Source organism: Monodon monoceros, unplaced genomic scaffold, assembly GCF_005190385.1.
Source record: "Monodon monoceros isolate NGI ecotype Baffin Bay Population unplaced genomic scaffold, NGI_Narwhal_1 Super_Scaffold_20, whole genome shotgun sequence".
Classification (NCBI taxonomy): Eukaryota; Metazoa; Chordata; class Mammalia; order Artiodactyla; family Monodontidae; genus Monodon; species Monodon monoceros.
Window position 1 is genome coordinate 121,201,927 of NW_021703777.1, and position 22,496 is coordinate 121,224,422.

A 22,496-nucleotide genomic window follows, 5' to 3' on the forward strand; every position below is an offset into this window, starting at 1 on the left:
TCTCATAAGAATAAAAAGAAAAGGTAGAATTTATAGAAAATCTTTGTAGATCTTCCTAGCTTATTTTCTATATTTTGAGTAATGATTCAGAAAAAGAAAAAAATATTGAAAAATAAACTCTCTCGTGCCTAAAATGAGAGAAAGAGATGTAATTAGGTGTTACAATTCAATTTAGTTTAAATTACATGTGGGAATTATAACCGAGGAACTTCTATTAGTTACATCAAAGTGAAATGGTTACAGAAACACTATCAGTGATAATGTAAAATCTGTACCAAGAAAAGAAACATTTGAAGGTATTAAAAAGTGTTGCAATCAGACTGATAACAGAGGAGAATTTGTTCCTGAATAAAAACTATAACTGGAAGGGGTAAACTTAACATAAAATATTCACTAAAAAAATCTATGTACAAATATTCATAATAGTGTTGTACCCTAGGCTGGAAACAGCCAAATGTTTATCAACAATTGTTATAGTCATTCAATGCAATAATACTCAGCAGTAAAACAGAATGAATACACAACAAGGATAAATGTTATACCATTATGCTGATTGAAGGGATCAAAGCACAAGAACGTATGCTATGATACCATTCATGTGATATTCCAAAGTATATAAACTAATCTACACTATAGATAGCAGATGAGTGGTTGCATATGGTTGGGCTAGAGGAATAGTTAACTACAATAAGGAAAGAGAAAATCTGTGAGTGATGAAAATGGTTTGTGTGTTTATTTTGGTGATGCTTATGTGTGCACGCATTTGTCAAAACTCATTGAACTGTAAATGTAAAATATGTTCTGTAATATGTTCGTATATTTTCCTTAATAATGCTAATTCAAAAAGACAAGATAAAAAGAATTATAAACCTAATGGACTTCCATTTCTAAACAAGATATTGTAAAAGGGACTGCATTTAGTCTCTTGCCTAAGACAACAAAGAAAATGAACAAAATATATAAAGCAATGACTCAAGTTACTGGGCATCAGACAACAACAGACAATGATCACTGAAAAATGGGAAACAAACAAGATAAGCTCTAAAACTGCCCTACTTATTGTTTACAGAAAGTTGGCAGACCACAGAGCGGTGAAGGAGAACTAATGCTTTCTCTGAGTGATGGAGACAGAGCTGTGTGTCTGAGGAGGGCAAGGTGGTTTGAGTTCATAGCAGAGTATCAGAGAGGAGAAAACTGAGCAAAGAAAACTCTGGGGATCCACAGAGGGTCTCCTTTAGTGTTTGGTTGAGTCTGATCAGCAAATATACGTGAGGAAACTACCTGAGTGACAGTTCCTAACAGTCAGAGTGAAAATTTTGTAATTCCCAAGGCATCAGGTGTCTATCAAGAAGAGTCTTGCTTTAGTATAGGAAAAAATTTCCCTGAGATGAAACATTGCTTTGATACTAACAAAGCAAGACCCCAAAAGGATCAAACTGTTTCCAAATAACAAAATTGCACCCAAGTGCTATGCTCAATAATATTTATGGGAATATGAAAAACAGCATCTGACAAAGTAAAATTCACAATATCAGACATCCAACAAAAGATTATCAGGCATAAAGAAGCAGGAAAATACAACATTGAATAAAAGTCAATCAATTAAAAAATAACACAGTTGATAGAATTAGTAGACAAGCACATTTAAATAATTATATTTCATATGTTTAAGAAGCTAAAGACTGAGGATGTTAAGCAGAAACTTTTAAAGGATAAACTACAATATCTGAGATGGAAAAAAATCTGTTTGAGGTTAAACATTATGGGCATTTAATAGATATCTCAAAAGAAATATGACCAAAACAATTCCTAATTTTACCAATCTTCCTTTGACCATCTTGCGCATTAAGTTAATGGAAATTCCATTCTTTCAGTTGCTCAGGCATAAAATTTTAAAGTTATCCTTGACTAATTTTTTTGTTCTCACTCCATAGCTACTCCATTAGTCAGTCGCTTACTTATCTTTTCAAAATACATCCAGAACCCCACCATCTCTCTCCCAGTTTATTGCAGAGCCCTCATAACTGGTCTACTTGCTTCCGTGTTTGTCGCCCTACAGATTATTTTCCACATGGCAGCCAGTGTGATCCTATAGCCTAAATCTAATCATGTCCCCTTTCTGCTAAATATTATCACATGTTTCCAAGCTTACTGGCTTTATTAAGGCTCTGAGTTTCTACAATTTGGCTCATAACTGATTCTCTCACATCGTAACTTACTACTCTTCCATTACTCATAATGCGCCGATTACTCTGGCTTATTTTTAAATTAAAAACATTACACTGCTTCACCTTAGGAGCTGCTGCATTTGTATCATCTGCATGAATTCCTCTTCCTCAGTATATCCAAATGGCTCCCTGCCTCACTTCCTTTGAGTCTCAGATTATCAGTGAGACTTTCCCTTATTATCCTAATATAAAATAAGAGCTTCCCCATTACTCATTTTCCTAACCTACCTTGAATTTTCTTTACATATCACAGCAACCTGATATGACATATTGTTTATTTATAAGTTTATTAACTCTCTCTTTTTCTCTCTCTCCCTCACTAGAATGCAAACACATTAACAGAAACAGAAAAGGATTCTTGTTTATTTTTATCTCCCTAGCACATACAACAGGGATTGGCACATGGTAAGTACTAGAGTATTGAATAAATAAATAAATTTATAAAACAAAAAAGGTAAAGAAGACATAAGTGTTACTTACATGGCACAATGTATGACTACTATAATGGAGGAAGAAGCATAGTAATATTCTTTTGAGGGGTTAAAAGAGAATTGGTTGGAAGAATTAGAGAAAATGCTTACATGGGCCATCATATGGTTTCTGAACTGATTTGTTTTCCTGGATACCCTTTTGCAAGCCAATCTTTGTACTTTAATTATCACAGTAATTCTAAAATGTAATATGATCAATTACCTTCAAATCCTTCAATGCTCCTGGAATGTGCCTGGTTGTTGGACCTTATTAGTCATATGAGCCACTCTCATTTATCACCTAGGCTGAAACACAGAGCCTGATGCAAAGTGTAGGTGCTTCCTAGCTTCACTTTACTTACTCAAACTTTTTTACTCACTCAAAAATTCTCATACAAGAACTTTTCTGACTCTGAGATTCTGAATTTGATTTGAGAACTAGTTCTGGCTCCTTTGGTTTTTATATTGTGTTTAGACTGCCATGTTGGTATTGTGTATTCCTTTCCCATATATCTCAGTCAACTTCATGAAGATGTGCACTGAAGCTTTTGGTTTGCTACATCCAGCCTGAGTTCAATATGGGGGACAGAATCAACACTAGCAACAATTTCTGGCCTCCTTAAGTGAGGATAGGGGCAATATCTACTTATTTAAATAATTGTAATTAACTATTATGTTGTCTTCAGCCAAAAATCTTGCTAAGTGACATAACTATTTTCAGTTTTTTTTTTTAATTAAAAAAAATTTTTTTTTTAATTAAAATTTTTTTTCCTCTCTGAACATTTCTGCCTTATCATTTTGGAGACCTTTCCCTGTGACCTTTAAAATTCAGTTTACTTGTCATTCATCCTGTGAAATTTTCTCTGTTCCCTTCCTCTACATCACTCCCTGGGCTGCCACTTGCACATTTGTGCATAATTCTGTAGTTTCACTGAACAAACTCTGGAGTCATTGTTTACATGTGCTTCACTCAGGAGACTGTAATCTCCTTGTGTACAGTATAGTACTTAGAATATTTTAGGCATGCATTACATGTTTGTTGGATTGAGTGTTTTGGAATTAATTAAATTGTGTAGAATCCAATTAGTCAGAGTGATATTTGAACAGGACAATGCTCAATGAACAGGATTTCAGAAATGCACATGGAGACTAAATGGATGTCAGAGGTGTTGCATTTGGAAAAATATATATATATATGGCAGCCTTTGATAATTCAGAAGATATTGATCCTAAGAAGTTGAACTTGAGTGATTGACAAAACCAATATAAGGTTAGAATCAAGAAAATCAGAAAGAAGAGCTAGATATGGAGGTAGAAGATGAATTCCAATCTGCTTGGTTCTTTGAAAAGCAAGCTCAGCAATAAGCTTTCGGAAGAAAGCCACATTTTAAATTTTATGCTAGTTATAAAATAGCATTTGCTTAATTCATTTATCTTAACAATGCAATGGTTAAGGCAAAGATTAAGAAATAAGTGAAAGATTTTAAAACCAGGCAAATAAAATTTGAAAATATATAAACTTATACACAAATGACATTTGTTTCCATCCATTCTCTATTGGGAAACTGTTAAGAATTGCTAAGACAAGGCTCTGGTTATGTGCATATGTGTGTGTGTGTAGTTTTAAGGCAGTAACAGAGAAACATAATGCTTTGCATTATGCATTTGTCTTCTAAAATTTTCTTTATGCTTATTTAATGCATATGTTTTTATTCTTTGAATGATGAAAACTCTTTTATAGTAATTAAGATCATGCTAAACTTCAGACAGCACAAACATGAGGAAAGCTTTCAAAGCATGCTGTGATATTTGCTAAAAGGTAATTTTTCCTTTTCTATGTTGTCTCCTACTCAATAATGCAATGGAACAAATAAGCATTACATGGGTTTAATGGTCTTTCTGTGTAAACAATTAGGACTACGGAGGGGAGGATTTGCAACTAAAAACTTAATGGTAATTCCTATCCATTCTTGATTACACATGTATACACACACACAGAAGGGTGAAAATCACCTCTGCCCAAAAAGGGAAATAGGAAGAAAGAAAGAGAGAGAGAGAAGAGAAAAACAAAAAAGAAAGAAGAAAGAGAGGGAGGGAAGGAGGGAAGGAAAGAGGGAAGAAGGAAGAGGAAGAAAACTACTTGGGGAAAATGGAAAAATCAGATTTCTGATGACATATTGCTATTTACTTTGTCAAGTATTCTCTGCTTCTCTTTGTGGGCATCTAAAGTTTAATCCCTTGAGGATATTCAGATAACCAGTATAGAAAGAGCAACTGACAGTTATCCTATCCTAAAGGCAAGAGCTGGATATTTCTATCCTAAGCCCCATCAGTCATTGGTCAAGGAATGCCCATCCCCCATCGAATTTTCTGTCTCTCCCAGCTTGCTATGTTCATGGAGACAACCAGTGCTGTTGGCCAGACAAAGGCCTCAGCAAGGAGATGCTGGTGATGGTGGTGGGAACCTCAACTGGCATGGACCGATGTGGTAAAGGCCAGCTGAATATGGGCAGTGCACTGACAACATCTCTACAAAAGTTCTATAAATACTTAAATGTAATATAAAAGATAAATAATAACATTTATGAGCCACTCTTAAGAAGTACATTTCCTGGTAGTGGAAATATAGAAGTTCAATTTAAACTTGGTGAATTCCCCAGTTTCCTGGCTGATAGATTACCTAAGTGGGACAGATAACAAACATGTAAGGAATATAAGATAATAAAAAGGACAGTTTCCAATGTTAACTGTAAGATCCTATGAAGTATAAGAGAGAAAATGATCAATTCACTTGTAACCAAACATATCTCCCAGTGTATAAACCAGGTTCTGAAAATGTGCCTTTCTTCTTTCAGATAACTTTGTAGGAAGAACCCAGAAATTACACTTTTTAGCTGGCTATTTCGTCATTTTGTAAAAAAATTGGAATATGCTAGAGAAGAAGATCCAGGAGTAGTAAAGGATGTGAGGGGGTGCTATGGGAAAAGGAGTAGAGTTAGAAGGCAAAGAGTGAGGAGAGGAAAGGGGGAGAAAGAGAAGATGGAGAAGCACAGCAGGGGGACGGAGAAAAGAACCAGGAAGGGCACTATGGTGAGGAAGGGGAAGGGGAAAAGGAAAAGAGCAGAGTGGGAAGAAGTGGAGAGGGAGGGGGAGAGGAGGAAGGGTCAGAGACTGGAATAAGAAGGATGAAGGGAAAGAACAGGTGCATCCATGCAAAGATCAGGGAGGACAGCACTTAAGGAAAACACAACAAAGGTAGAAGCTCTAAGCAGAACTGAAAGTCCAGTTTGGTGAGCACCTCCAGGATGCGCAGATGACAACATCATGCCAGTCTTTAGCTCCTAAATAGTAGGAAGCAGATAATATGGCCCTAAGTCTTTAAAAGGTAGTTTTACAATCTGTCTCTTTTTCAAAACACTGACATTTTATTTAAGCTGCCCAGGCAATTCAAATACAGATGAGTTTGTGAACCACAGCCCTAAAATATTGAAAGAATTCGGTGAGTTTCAACCTGAAGCTAGCAATGGCTCAGAATGACTTCAGGATTCAGCTAGCCACCCTCCCAGTAGACACACAAACACAGACACAAAATCACCGTTTGTTTTTTTTTTTTTGGTAACTGCTTATTTAGCTTGTTATTTAAAATTTGTTCATTTAACAATTATAAGCTTGTTGGAATTTAAATCCAAGCTCTAACATTAGTACCTATCTGACCAAGGAGAGAGTTACCTAATCTTTCTAAATTCCAATAATTTAATCTGAAAAGTTGAAGTATTTACGTCACAGGATAGGTATGAAACTAACTGAAATTAAGAAAATTTGAAGATAAGGCAAGAACATTTTCTTATCTCAGTATTAGGGACATATTAGCCACTCTGGCAGATATATGTTAAAATAAAATGCAAATATCTGGTGGTGGTGATGTTACTGTCAATACATTTCAATAAAAGTATTATTACTAAATATTTATTAGCTCTGTCCCAATTTTGAAAAGTGGTGATCAGTGAATAAAAGAGGTAATCATTGAGAGAAACACAATGAGCAAAGAATGGTAATATTTGTTTTACAAGCTCACTTCTCATTTTAAAAAGTAATTGTGTTGAAAAACCTTTTACTGGAAGCTTTACAGTTCACTTTAAGAAATGATAGAGGAAGGAGAAGTCCTTTCAAGGTTTCAAAAAAAAAAAGACATGGAAAAAGGTAAATGTTCAGAATTCAACATAATTCCTGTTGGGCCCTTTTTTTGTTTGCTTGTTTTGTTTTGTTTGTTGTTGTTTTTTTAATATCTTATTAGGGACAAAGAGAAGGTATGCACCAAGATATTTAGTTTTATTTTGCTTGGTTGATGAAACCTGTTGTGGTTTTCATTTCACATGGAGGATTTCTTGTGTAACATATTCCCATGAAAATCATTAAGATAATTCTGTATATTTCCAGTGAAATGGGAAAGGCTGTTAATTGGCCAATGTTGATAGTTTATTTACATAAATCATGACCCTATTAACTAAATATTGTCTTCCTAAATGGCAGCAATTTTAGACCTGAATTATCTAAATAATTGACTCAATTTTTCATTTTAGCTTGCCATTGTACACACAACCTTTGACTTTAAGATGAATATGAGCTTTTGTAAATTTAGCTGACATTACCAAATTACTTATTTTCTTAGTGATTTTTATCTAATTAGAGTCTTAATTTGAAATAACTTATTTTCCTTAACCCCACAGCAAGTCACTGCTGACTTTATGCTTTAAACTCCAAAATATACAACAGATATCAGTAAGATGTTGGCTGGCTTACTAGAACTCAGTTGGAAAATGTAAGAAGGCTTTTTTTCAAAAATAAAATAAGTTTGCAGACAATCATGCATTTTTTGAATAGACTGGAATTAAAGCAAATTTAAAGAGCTTGTTTTCAATGGTATTTGTGACTACTGGTTGGTTTTTAACATTGGTTCCTTATTAAATAGTATAAGAAAAATGAAGAAAATTATGTTTTTATTTTCCAGAAAAACAAGCCATTTGACTGTGGAATTTGCCTGTTTTCAGTTGATTTTCTTAAGTCTTAGCCTTAAATGATTTTTTTTTCTTTTTTATCTCCAGTGGAATGGGAGGCAAGTGTTCTTTCCTGCTGTTTTATGGCTGGTATTCCCACTGACATAGACAGCAGTAATTAGTCAGAACAAAAATATGAATAGAGTACTGAGATGTGAACTTTCCCAGCCGACCAAAACAGATTTGTAATTTTTACTTAAGTGGAGCTAGAGCTTGAGTTTCTGATTTTTCTTCTCACCAATTTTCCCCTGAGTATAGATCCCTTGAAAATAATGTCATGTTTTATTAATCGTATCATTTTTGCATTTATGGTATGTGCAATAAATTTTACTTATATTTCTAAATTAGCTGACCTTATCTGGGGCTCTTTAAGTTGTTCATCTCTGGTGGTTTGTGGATCATCTACCAGTAGCAGAAGTTCCTGGAGTGGTTGGAAATATGCAGATTTCTATCCTGTCAGCCCCAAGCACTAAATTAAATTGTGGGTTCTGACTGAGAAATTTTCTCTTACAAAAGTAATGTGACTCTTTTGTGCGCACGCACTCTCTCTCTCTCTCTCTCTCTCTATATATATATATATATATAAAATTGAGATGATATAATCTTATATATAACTTTTCTTAATATATAAAAATATATCTTTTCTTATATATATTATATATACAACTATATACATTTACAGATATATATGTGACTTGTAGTTGAAGTATTACTTTGCATTTGATTTCATAAATATATAAGCATTTCAGTAATGCTTGCCATTTTCAATTAGCTTTATATTAACCAAGAGACCTGAGAGGATGTCTCATAACCACTGATTACTGATGTTAAAAACCACTCATTGGGGCTTCCCTGGAGGCTCAGTGGTTGAGAATCCGCCTGCCGATGCAGGGAACACGGGTTCGTGCCCCGGTCCAGGAAGATCCCACATGCCGCGGAGTGGCTGGGCCCGTGAGCCATGGCCGCTGAGCCTGCGCGTCCGGAGCCTGTGCTCCGCAACAGGAGAGGCCACAACAGTGAGAGGCCCGCGTACCAAAAAAAAAAAAAAAAAAAAAAAAAGTTACTGAGTTGCTGCTAGTCACAAGCAAAAGATATCTCAGTTGATTATTTTAGTGCTTTTCTCTGCATGGGAAGATGCAAGAATCTGGATTCACCAATTCTTTCTTTTTTTTCTTTTTTGCTGAGATATCTGTAACTATCTAAGGGACCTGTTTTTCCAAAGCACATGGTGCCTTATCCAGGTTTTCATCCTAAATTCCTTTCAGGGTGCACTGTCAGTCAATGACTGCAAAGGCTAATGACTTAATCCTTGTAGAACCAAATGATGAGCAACATTCTTTGCTTTATAGTCTAATGTTTGTGGCACCCCACAATTTATATTTTGAAACCCTACCACCCAATGTGATAGTATTGCTTCCTTTGGAAAGTAATTAGGATTAGTTGAGGTCATAAGGGTGGAGCTCTTATGAATGCGACTAGTGCCCTTGTAAGTGTCATGAGAGAGTTTGCTTCCTCTCTCCTCTCCTTATGAGGACACAATGTGAAGTCAGCAGTCTTCAACCCAGAAGAGGGTTTACACCAGAACCTGTCCATGTTAGCACTCTGATTTTGAGCTTCCAGCCTCCAGAACTGTGAGACATAAATCTCTGTTGTTTATGAATGTTGAGGGTTTAGCTAACCCACTCCATAATAGTGCTGCCTCAGCATTCATTTTGTGTAGCTAAGCAGCTGTAGGGGCCTTGAACTGTCACTAGCCCCTCCCTCAAGTGCATGCCCTAGATAACAGCCTACAGAGTCACAAGTAAGTGTAAGTTCCTTATATGACACCCTCAATGCACCTGGTGATAGTCTCCCTTGTGTCCTAACTCCTTCTGCTTGTACACCTTTTATATAATATCCCCAGAAAGCTTACCAAAACTCTTCTTTTCTTGGTTTGAATTGACCAATTCCTCAAAGTACATCACCCTTGGACCTTAAGAAAGCCATGTGCTGCAGGTCTTGCTGGTCACACTTTGCCTGCAGCCTGGCTCCACCTCCCCATGTGGCCCCTCAAGGCCTGCTGTGCTCCTCCAGGACCTGTGAGTAATAAACACTATTTCACTTTCCCTTGTGGTCTTTATTGAACTGCTCATCATCTGACACCTTAATTAAGACTCTACTTAACAAACTTTAATTTAAAAAACCACAACATCAAATCACCCAGTTCATGGAATTTTTGTTATAGCAGGCTGAACTGACTCAGGCACCAGAGGTGGGAAGAACCATGCTCTCCCTGAAGGCTCTATGGGAGAATTCTTCCTTGCTTCTTCTAGCTTTTGGTGTTTGCCTAAAATCTTTGGCATTACTTGGCTTGTAGTTGTATCCTTTCTATTTCTGCCTCTGCCTTCATGGCTTTCTACCTTGTGTGTTCAAATTTCCCTCTTCTTATAAAGCCTCTACTCGCTATATTGGGGTCCACTCTCATTCAGTAAAATTTCATCTTAACTTAATTACATCTACAAAGCTGCTATTTCCAAATAAGGTCACATTCACTGGTACCAGGGCTGGGATTAGAATATATATTGGGGGGAGATGCAAGTCAATCCACAATGGCATCTGTATACATCATATCAAAATAAATAATCAAAGGATGATATTAGTCAAGAGTTTTTATTTTTTCTAACATCTGTCTAGTGTTAAAGTAGATTAAGTTCTTTTTAAAAATATGAGGAATCGATTTCTTAAAAATTTCTATAATAGTTCTTCATTGATTTTTTCCCCTACTGATAGAAAGTTGAAACCTAAGGAAATAAAAGCAAACAGAAGTAGCAAGCAAATAATACTCTCCAGGGGTTTGTAATTGAATTATAGAGATAAAGTATTCATACATGGAATAATTAACAAAACAAGCACAGCATCCTATGATTACTGATAAAACTGAGTGATAGAACATTATTTTGGGAGTAGGTTGGAAGTAGGCAAGTAGAGGTGGTAGCACTCCATTGGGGAAAAGAAGGTAAATATACAGAGTTAATAAGGAACACAATTTATTCTGAGAACCGTGAGGACATTCGTGTAGCTGGAATAATTTTGGTATGTGTTAGATATGTTTGAAAGCAATATTAGGGTAATAAATTATAATCAATTAATGAAAACCTTGAATGCAAGGTTAATAATTTCAGATTTTAACCTATAACTGATGCCATGGTTTCATCTTTTCCCCAAAACACTGGGGCCACTGGCTTTTATCACAACTGTAGTCACACGCCAATCCCTAGCTTTGTGATTGATTTTAACTATTGGTTTTTTACCAGTGACTTCACTAACCAAGTTGGTTGCTCCTGATTTGTTTCTTAAAACTGGGACTTTGGTTAATTTTCTGGGACTCTACTTTATTGATGTGTCTGATACCTCAGGTCTTCTTTAAGACCAGGAAGCTACATTGCTCTTGCTAGTGTCTTCTCTAAGAATTTTAGCTTTGTAAAGACACAGACCTACTGGAGAATGGACTTGAGGATATGGGGAGGCGGAAGGGTGAGCCGTGACAGGGCGAGAGAGAGTCGTGGATATATACACACTAACAAACGTAAGGTAGATAGCTAGTGGGAAGCAGCAGCCGCATGGCACAGGGATATCGGCTAGGTGCTTTGTGACCACCTGTAGGCGTGGGATAGGGAGCGTGGGAAGGAGGGAGACGCAAGAGGGAAGAGATATGGGAACATATGTATATGTATAACTGATTCACTTTGTTATAAAGCAGAAACTAACACACCATTGTAAAGCAATTATACCCCAATAAAGATGTTAAAAAAAAAAAAAAAAGAAATTTAGCTTTGATTTTAAGCCCAAGCTCAAATGACTAAGGCTATGCTGATCAAATTAGATGGCAAAAATGACCTGACCCGCAAGTCTAAATTTTATTTTTTATATGGCTTATTCCCCATTTCTGTGTACCCTTTTCTTGGGATGTAAGCTACATTGTCTTGGTCAGGAATACCAACCCACTAGCAATGGAATTTATATGAGACTTAATATCCTTTCAGTAACTACTATTAGGAATCTCCATAGACACTTGTTCTGCCATAGGTCTCCAGTTCCCTACATGCTTTTGCTATAAACAACCAGAAAACGCCTTGTTTTTTTATATATCTCCCTACTAACTAGCTTATATTGATAACCTCTTGCCCATAGCCAATTTCAATGGGATCCATTGCATTTTCCATAAAACATTTAGAAATGGAAACAGAGCCTGTTTACTTAAGTATCAGAGACTCCTAAGAAAAAAAACCACTAAGAAACCACTCATATTCTTCATACTCTCACTCTTCAAACAGATGTGGTTGGATGACAGAGGGGGTTTTAATCCCTTACTTGAGTTGTGGTTAAACTGTCATGCCCAGTTTTCCTTACTTGGCTTGTTCACAGGGGAAGAGTTGAAACTGTGTTGGGTTTCAAAGCATCTTCTGGACCAATAAACTATGTACTGCAGCACACCATGCTCTGGGTGAGACTCAGCACCCTAGAACACTGCCTGACTCTCCAATTCATTAGAAACAAGCTGCTTCTGATTGATCCAACTATAACAGGACCATTAAATTAAAGCAAAATATTAATGATCACTGACTTATTTACCATTAAGAACTTGACAGAAGAATGGGAAATATAAAATCATTGAATCCAAAGCTTTTGGTTGAGAGAAAAATGTCAAAATTCAGAAGTCTTTTAGCTTGACCTCTTTGACCAATGCAAAGTAATTCTTTATACTTTGTGTATGTGTGTATGTGTGTGTGTGTGTGTGTGTGTGTGTGTGTGTGTGAAGGTACATTTTTATTTTTCTTGGGTAGTTACCTAGGAATGAACTTGCTGGGTTATATGGTAATTATGTTTATCAATTTCAAGGAGCTTCTAAACTCTTTTCTAAATGTCTGCCACATTTTACTCCCACCAGCAATGAATGAGTGTTCTAATTTCTCCACATCCTCAACAATATTTGTTACTGTCTTTCTTTTTTATTATAGCCATCTGGTGAAGTATTGATAGTATCATTGTGGGTTGTTTTTGTTTTGTTTTTTATATTTTATTTATTTATTTTTGATGCAAATCCATTCACAGTAAAAACCTTAACAAGGTTTGATTTTTTGTCTTTTTTTCAAAGGAAGAAATGCATAAATACATTTTGTTATTGGTTGAATTGTGTCCCCCAAAAATAGATGTTGGAAGTCCTAACTTCTTGTTCCTGCAAGGTAACCTCATTTGGAAGTAGTCTTGGCAATGTAATCAAGTTATTATGAGGTCATTAGGGAGGTCTCTAACCCAATATGACTGGTAACTTAATAAGAAGAGGGAAGTTGGGACACAGACATTTGTAGGGAGCAGAATTCCATGTGAAGACACGGACAGCCATGTGACTTGGAGGCAAATTGGAATGATGCATGTACACGCCAAGGAATGCCAAATATTGTCTGCAAACACCAGAAGCTAAAAGAGGTAAGGAAATATTCTTCCCTGCAGATTTCAAAGGGAGTGTGGCCCTGCTGACACCTTGACTTTGAACTTCTAGCCTCCAAAACTATTACACAATAAACATGTGTTGTTTTAAGCCACCCAATTTTTGGTACTTTGTTACAACAGCTTTTGGAAACAAATATACTATTCTAAAAAATTTTCCAAAGCACTAATGTTTATTTCCTCCAAATAAATTAATTTCAAACAGAAATATAAAAAAGTGGTAATACATTTGTGAAGTCCTAACATAAGATAGGTGCTGGAAGCCACTGAGTGTTTTTAAACAGGAATTGACATGATAAGCTTGGCGTTTTAGATATATGTTTGAAACTCTGTTTGGAACTTTAAAATAGATTAATTAAGTAGAACTAGATACATTGTGAAAGGAATAGAAGGAAGGAAAAAGGAAGGAACATATAATACAAATGATGAAAAGAATGAAGAAATGAAGGAAGTTTCCCAAATAAATAGTAATAAGATGTAAAGCAATGATGATGATGAAATTGGAAATAAGAATGGCAAAAATTGGATTTGAGAATAATATTAAAAGAAGAATTGATAAAATTTATGCACAAAATATACATATTTACATTAATTTAGGAAATAAAAAAGGGCACAGTTAACCATGGTATCCCAAATTTGAGTGAGAAAAAAATAGTTCACTTGATAATGTATTGTAGACATTTGTAAGTTTATTTGGATGAGATACAAAGGAGAAAATAGTTATATTTTGATATATTGGACTTAAGATTAGTTGAGTGTGTCAGTTAGATACTGAATTCAGAAAGTAGTTGCACAGACCTGGAAAACAGAGGTATGAGTGGGACAGAAGTTGGGACAGGGCTGCCTTGTAGTGGGCAAATATTAACAGGCATCCTGGCTTCTCAGGGTTCATCCACTACTTTGATCTGTCATTCTTAAACTTTGATTCCCCCTCTCATGTTTTCAAGGTGGCTTTTAGAACCCCAGCCTTCATATCAAAATTCCAGACAGGAGGAAGGGTTAAAAGGAAGAAGCACAAGGGATAAGGGGCATGTCAATTCTGTCACTATTTAGAAGTTTTTTAAAAGAAACTACATCGAACCATACACCTACATATCACCTATTTTCAGAGAAGGAGGGGAAAGCTAGATGTCGGTGGGACATAAGAGTAGAAGCAGATATTGGGTCAGTAACTAGGAATATCTGCTGCTGAGACATCCTTGCTTGTTCAGTTTATTTAATTATTGAAATACGATCTAATTCTGATTCCTTGCCAGTGGATTAGCTCCAGTGCTTTAAATATTTTCCTTTTCAGACATTTTAGAGAAAGCCTGTAGAATCAAGCTAGTAAGTCATGAAAAAGAGTAAGTTTTTGTATAAACATTTGCTTGTTTATATGCTTTTGTGTATATTTCTGTTTCCTAAAGAGTGATATAAATCACTTTTGTCATCTGTTTTCAGTAGTCTGTATTTTTTATATCTTACATTAACATAGACAAAAGTTGACTTTATCCTAAAGCTGTGAATCCGTAAAGTTATTTTATCTTTGAATATGATATAACTCATTCTTTTTTTTGTATTCTACTTGTCAACACACAACAAAAGGAGCAAATAGTGACTTTTCAAAACATGCATCGTTTGGTTGTTTGGCTCAGCATATTACGAGAGCATAATATCTTAAATTATGTCAATTACATTTAACTATAATTTCCCATTGTACAGAAAACAACTATTTTCTTTTACACATATTCAAATAAAATATAACAATACAGAAACAGCCTCACAGATATAGAGAACAAACTATTGGTTACCAGAAAGGAGGGGATTGGGGGAGGGACAAAATAGGGGAAGGGGATTAAGAGGTACAAACTACCAGTTAAAAAGTAAAGAAGTCACAGGGATGTAAAGTAAAGCACAGGGAATATAGTTAATATTTTATAACTTTGTATGGTATATAATCTATAAATATATCGAATCACTATTGTACACCTGAAAGTAATATAATATTGTAAGTCAACTATATTTAGATAAAGAAAAAAAGAAAACAGAATAGTTTTATAGTTTATTCAGCATTCACTCAAAAATATTTTTTTAATTCTTTCTGAGTGCCAGACATTCTGCTCGACAGTAAAGATAGATACAATGGTAAAAACCAAAACCAAAACCAAATTGAGAATCAATACTTTCCAAGATGTTTGTGCCAGGGCAAGTTATTTCATTTCTGGGTCCAAATATGTATGCATGTATATACATACATATCTATATCCATCTATCTATCTATATTTGTTCATAATTTTTTTGGTGCAATGTAAACATAGTATAAAGATAGAGACAGTGTGGCATGGAGGTAAATGTGCTGACTCATATTTGCACGGTTAGTGCTTGTCTGGACCACACATTTAGCCTGTGATTTCATACTGGGTGGTGGTGTGTGTCAGGATGAATTGACCCTCCTGCAGAAAGTGACTAAAACTAAAAAAAAAATAATAACAGTCAATTTAGAAAATACTTTCAGAAATATTTTCTAATGTAGAGGTCAGTAGTCTGCCCTTAAACTCATAATTCTTGATCTGTTTAAAATATGTCTTATCTGTTATTCATCATGTTACTTCGCAGGAGCACTTTTAACTCTCATCTCATTTTACTAAATGTAGTGTAGATTCAACTGGCACGCTAACAAATGTTCAGAAACATAACTCCATTTGGAATTTTTTGAGTTGGCACAAAGAGTAAGACAATGAGACAAGTGCAGATTTATGGCCTTCTGCCTCAAACCCCCATATTCATTTGGAATTTAAGAGGATAGTCTTAAAACACACATGTATAAAAATTTTCCTATATTAGAAGTATAAAGTCCGTAATAACACATTTAAAATGTAAGCAATTAGCTAATCTATATGGATTAACATAAAATTAAATTTGAAAGCATGCCTTATATAAATAGAAGTCTAAGCTAATGCCAAGAGTTTAACTTATTCTTTGTTCTTAAAAAACATTGGCAGCATATACGTGACTGAAATGTGAAAGTTTCAAAATATAGGGAAAATTATTTTATCAGTTTTCTACTTAATGCTATGTATTAAAAGACACAGATTCAATGTGATTATACATAGCAACATATGTTGTAATTCAAAGGCCCAGAAATTCTATTTCTAATTTGTGCACATATTACAATTTGGTTACTTCCATTATATTAAATTGTAGGATTAGTAGTGTCCTATAGAGGCAGAAACTTTTTATGAATTATGTGTAACAAGGTCAGCCACTTAAGAAAGTCCTAAAACACAAAAAGGCTGTGATGATATTGAATTATATCAATCATCTTCAAGTGAACAGATGAGATATTATCAGATAGTAAAAACCAAAAACCAAAAGCCAAGTGTTTCACTGATATTATAATTCAAATAATTCTATCATTGTGATCACTAAATCAAGAGTAAGCATTTGTCCTATTAATCAACTTATAGCTTTGTTATAGACATGACCAATATGAGATATGGGTAAAGAAAATATAAATAAGATTAGAGGGCTTGGTGGGGAGATATTTTTGCTTTTAGAGAAGCTCAAGGATTTGTCTCATTGTCAACTGATTTTCATCTGCAAGATTTCAAGCTTTACATCCTGACCTGATCTGAACCAAAGCAAAATGAAAATTTATGTTACTTGGGAAATTGCTCTTTCCAAGGAACATGTGATTAAAAAAAATAAAGCTACACATGTCCTCAGTTATAAGACAAAGACACACACAAGAAAGATTGCACAGTTTAATTGATAGAATTTCATTTTAAAGAGAGGTGAATTTCTTTTTTTTTATAAATTTCTTTTTTTAAATACTATTTTATTTTCTCTCTCTTTTCTTTTTTTTTTTTGGCTGCTTAGGGTCTTAGTTGCAGCACAGGGGGTCTTAATTGATAGAATATTGACTGATTCCAGGTTCTTTCTTCCAGAAGAGCAGAGGTTATAGCATCTCAAAGGGTGAGCATTACACATAAAAGCCATGGTGAAGCCCAGCTCCGCTGTGTGACTTCTCTGATAGTTAAATTTGGAGGGATTTTAAAAAGGATTATGCGAAATAATGTATATAAAACATGCAACAAGTGTTTGAAAAGTTAGCTATTTTTAGTATCTTCATTATAAAACACAAGATTAATTGGTAGAAAATAATCTGCCATAAGTATTAATATACATTAATTACATCTGGGAGCTTCCTATCTAATGCTATATTAATAGTGGCCCTATTACAGTTTTGATCATTTCTAATACCCTTGATTTTGAATTAGTATTACTTAATTCAGTAGAAATTAAATGTAATAAAGAAAATGAGTAGATATTTAAGTTCACCAAATTTTTAAAACTATTTTTATTAAACTCAGTTAAGATATTGGTGAAATATAATCAACATCTTCCCTCTGGTTGGCAAGAAAAATAATGGCTATGTTTTACATAAATGTTTTTGTAATTTACCTAACATTGGCAATCCATTCATAGGCTGGATGACCATTAAGGAGTATGTCGGTGATAAAATAGTTTGAGACGTGATATTGTAACCACAGTGATTTGCTCTCAAATATCTGTGAAGGAGTAGCTACGATAAATATTGTCTTCAGTAAACACAAGATTAATTTATAGAAAATGACTTGATGTACCAGTTACAAAATATCCAATCCATGGTTATATATAACAGTGCTCCTCATGTGCTTTAAGTCTGTGAACAATTTAATAGAGCAAAAGATCCCAGGAATCATATATCTTGCTAGCAATAGGAAAAAAGATTATGTGTTGATTAATTGGCATAATCCACAGAATAAAGTCTACATTTAATTATAAATAAAAGAATTCATTCCAATCTCCAATTGTTTCTATCCTAAATTAAACCCAAATGATCAAGACATTAGTCTGCAAATCATAGATATTATTTTACAAGCTGTGGAAGAAACAATCTTATTTGTTCAGTCTACCTCAATTCAGGGTCAATATTTTCTGGACTATATATTGTATCTTATATAAATATAATTATAAATAATTTCCTACTCAATAACAAAAATCATAAAAATATCCAAATAGTCAAGTTATATAATTTATATGAAGATTTTAAATTTATATGATTTTATATATAAAATATATATTGAAGATTTTTAAAATTTATATGAAAATTTTAACTGTTAAGTGTGTTTGTTTTTTGTATACTAAGTATATAAAATGTAGCAGGGAAATTATAATTATCAAGGAATTAAAAGCAAAAACTTTGGAGAGAGAACATAAGTTACAGAATGGTAAATAACAGGGAAACATCACAGTAAGAAGGGACACAAGGGGACATATTCTAGAAGGATTCAAAATAGAGTTTCCAAATAAAATAAAAGTGCCCAGTTAAATTTGAATTTCAGATAATTAAAAAATATTTTTATTATAAGAATGTCCCATGCAATGTTTGTGACATACTTATATTAAAAGGTTTTTTTTGTTTTTGTTTTAACATCTTTATTAGAGTATAATTGCTTTACAATGGTGTGTCAGTTTCTGCTTTATAACAAAGTGAATCAGTTATACATATACATATGTCCCCATATCTCTTCCCTCTTGCATCTCCCTCCCTTCCACCCTCCCTAGCCCACCCCTCTAGGTGATCAAAAAGCATCGAGCTGATCTCGCTGTGTTATGTGGCTGCTTCCCACTAGCTACCTATTTTAAGTTTGGTAGTGTATATATGTCCATGCCACTCTCTCACTTTGTCCCAGCTTACCCTTCCCCAGCCCCGTATCCTCAAGTCCATTCTCTGGTAGGTCTGCATCTTTATTCCTGTCTTGACCCTAGGTTCTTCTGACCACTTTTTTTTCTTTTTTTAGATTCCATATATATGTGTTAGCATACGGGTTTTTTTTTTCTCTCTCTTTCAGACTTACTTCACTCTGTATGACAGACTCTAGGTCCATCCACCTCACTACAAATAACTCAGTTTCGTTCCTTTTTATGGCTGAGTAATATTCCATTGTATATATGTGCCACATCTTCTTTATCCATTCATCTGTTGATGGACACTTAGATTGCTTCCATGTCCTGGCTATTGTAAATAGAGCTGCAATGAACATTTTGGTACATGGCTCTTCTTGAATTATGGTTTTTGCAGGGTATATGCCCAGTAGTGGGATTGCTGAGTCATATGGTATTTCTACTTTTAATTTTTAAGGAACCTCCAAACTGTTCTCCATAGTGGCTGTATCAATTTACCTTCCCACCAACAGTACAAGAGGGTTCCCTTTTCTCCACACCCTCTCCAGCATTTATTGTTTGTGGATTTTTTGATGATGGCCATTTTGACTGGTGTGACATGATATCTCACTGTAGTTTTGATTTGCATTTCTCTAATGCTTAATGATGTTGAGCATTCTTTCATGTGTTTGTTGGCAATCTGTATATCTTCTGTGGAGAAAAGTCTATTTAGGTCTTCTGCCCATTTTTGGATTGGGTTGTTTTTTTGATATTGAGCTGCATGAGCTGCTTATAACTTTTGGAGATTAATCCTTTGTCAGTTGCTTCATTTGCAAATATTTTCTCCCATTATGAGGGTTGCCTTTTGGTATTGTTTACAGTTTCCTTTGTTGTGCAAAAGCTTTTAAGTTTCATTAGGTCCCATTTGTTTATTTTTGTTTTTATTTTCATTTCTCTAGGAGGTGGGTCAAAGAGGATCTTGCTGTGATTTATGTCATAGAGTGTTCTGCCTATGTTTTCCTCTAAGAGTTTGATGGTGTCTGGCCTTATATTTAGGTCGTTAATCCATTTTGAGTTTATTTTTGTGTATGGTGATAGGGAGTGTTCTAATTTCATACTTTTACATGTACCTCTCCAGTTTTCCCAGCACCACTTATTGAAGAGGCTGTCTTTTCTCCACTGTATATTCTTGCCTCCTTTAACAAAGATAAGGTGACCATATGTTCGTGGGTTTATCTCTGGGCTTTCTATCCTGTTCCATTGATCTATAATTCTGTTTTTTGTGCCAGTACCATACTGTCTTGATTACTGTAGCTTTGTAGTATAGTCTGAAGTCCAGGAGCCTGATTCCTCCAGCTCCGTTTTTCTTTCTCAAGATTGCTTTGGCTGTTCGGACTCTTTTGTGTTTCCATACTAATTGTGAAATTTTTTGTTCTAGTTCTGTGAAAAACGCCAGTGATAGTTTGATAGGTATTGCGTTGAATCTGTAGATTGCTTTGGGTAGTAGAGTCATTTTCACAATGTTGATTCTTCCAATCCAAGAACATGGTATATCTCTCCATCTATTTGCATCATCTTTAATTTGTTTCATCAGTGGCTTATAATTTTCTGCATACAGGTCTTTTGTCTCCTTAGGTAGGTTTATTCCTAGATATTTTATTCTTTGTGTTGCAATGGTAAATGGGAGTGTTTTCTTAAATTCACTTTCCGATTTTTTATCATTAGTGTATAGGAATGCAAGAGATTTCTGTACATTAATTTTGTATCCTGCTATTTTACCAAATTCATTGATTAGTCCTAGTAGTTTTCTGGTAGCATCTTTAGGATTCTCTATGTATAGTATCATGTCATCTGCAAACAGTGACAGGTTTGCTTCTTCTTTTCCAATTTGGATCCCTTGTATTTCTTTTTCTTCCCTGATTGCTGTGACTAAAACTTCCAAAACTTTGTTGAATAATAGTGGTGAGAGTCAGAAACCTTGTCTTGTTCCTGATCTTAGTGGAAATGCTTTCAGTTTTTCTCCACTGAGGACAATGTTGGCTGTGGGTTTGTCATATATGGCATTTATTATGTTGAGGAAAGTTCCCTCTATGCTTACTTTCTGGAGGGTTTTTATCATAAATTGGTGTTGAATTTTATCAAATGCTTTCTCTGCATCTATTGAGATGATCATATCGTTTTTCTCCATCAATTTTTTAATATGGTGTATCACATTGATTGATTTGCATATATTGAAGAATCCTTGCATTCCTGGGATAAACCCCACTGCTCATAATGTATGATCCTTTTAATGTGCTGTTGGATTCTGTTTGCTAATATTTTTTGAGGATTGTTGCATCTATATTCATCACTGATACTGGCCTGTAGTTTTCTTTCTTTGTGACATGTTTCCCTGGTTTTGGTATCCGAGTGATGGTGGCCTCATAGAATGAGTTTGGGAGCTCTCCTCCCTCTGCTATATTTTGGAAGAGCTTGAGAAGCATAGGTGTTAGCTCTTCTCTAAATGTTTGATAGGATTCGCCTGTGAAGCCATCTGGTCCTGGGCCTTTGTTTGTTGGAAGATTTTTAATCACAGTTTCAATTTCAGGGCTTGTGATTGGTCTTTTCTTATTTTCTATTTCTTCCTGGTTCAGTCTCAGAGGGTTATACATTTCTAAGAATTTGTCCATTTCTTCCAGGTTGTCCATTTTATTGGCATATAATTGCTTGTAGTAATCTCTCATGATCCTTTGTATTTCTGCAGTGCCAGTTGTTACTTCTCTTTTTCCATTTCTAATTCTATTGATTTGAGTCTTCTCCCTTTTTTTCTTGATGAGTCTGGCTAATGGTTTATCGATTTTGTTTATCTTCTCAAAGAACTAGCTTTTAATTTTATTGATCTTTGCTATCGTTTCCTTCATTTCTTTTTCATTTATTTCTGATCTGATCTTTATGATTTCTTTCCTTCTGCTAACTTTGGGGTTTTTTTGTTCTTCTTTCTCTAATTGCTTTAGGTGTAAGGTTAGATTGTTTATTTGAGATGTTTCTTGTTTCTTAAGGTAGGCTTCTGTAGCTATAAACTTCCCTCTTAGAACTGCTTTTGCTGCATCCCATAGGTTTTGGACTGTTGTGTTTTCATTGTCATTTGTTTCTAAGTATTTTTTGATTTCCTGTTTGATTTCTTCAGTCACCTCTTGGTTATTAAGTAGTGTGTTGTTTAGCCACCATGCATTTGTATTTCATACAGATTTTTTCCTGTAATTGATCTCTAGTCTCATAGCATTGTGGTCAGAAAAGATACTTGGTACGATTTCAATTTTCTTAAACTTACCAAGGCTTGATTTGTGACCCAAGATATGATCTATCCTAGAGAATGTTCCAGGAGCACTTGAGAAGAATGTGTATTCTGTTGTTTTTGGATGGAATGTCCTAAAAATATCAATTAAGTCCACCATGTTTAATGTATCATTTAGAGCTTGTGTTTCCTTATTTATTTTCAATTTGGATGATCTGTCCATTGGTGAAAGTGGGGTGTTAAAGTCCCCTACTATGATTGTGTTACTGTCGATTTCCCCTTTTTTCGCTGTTAG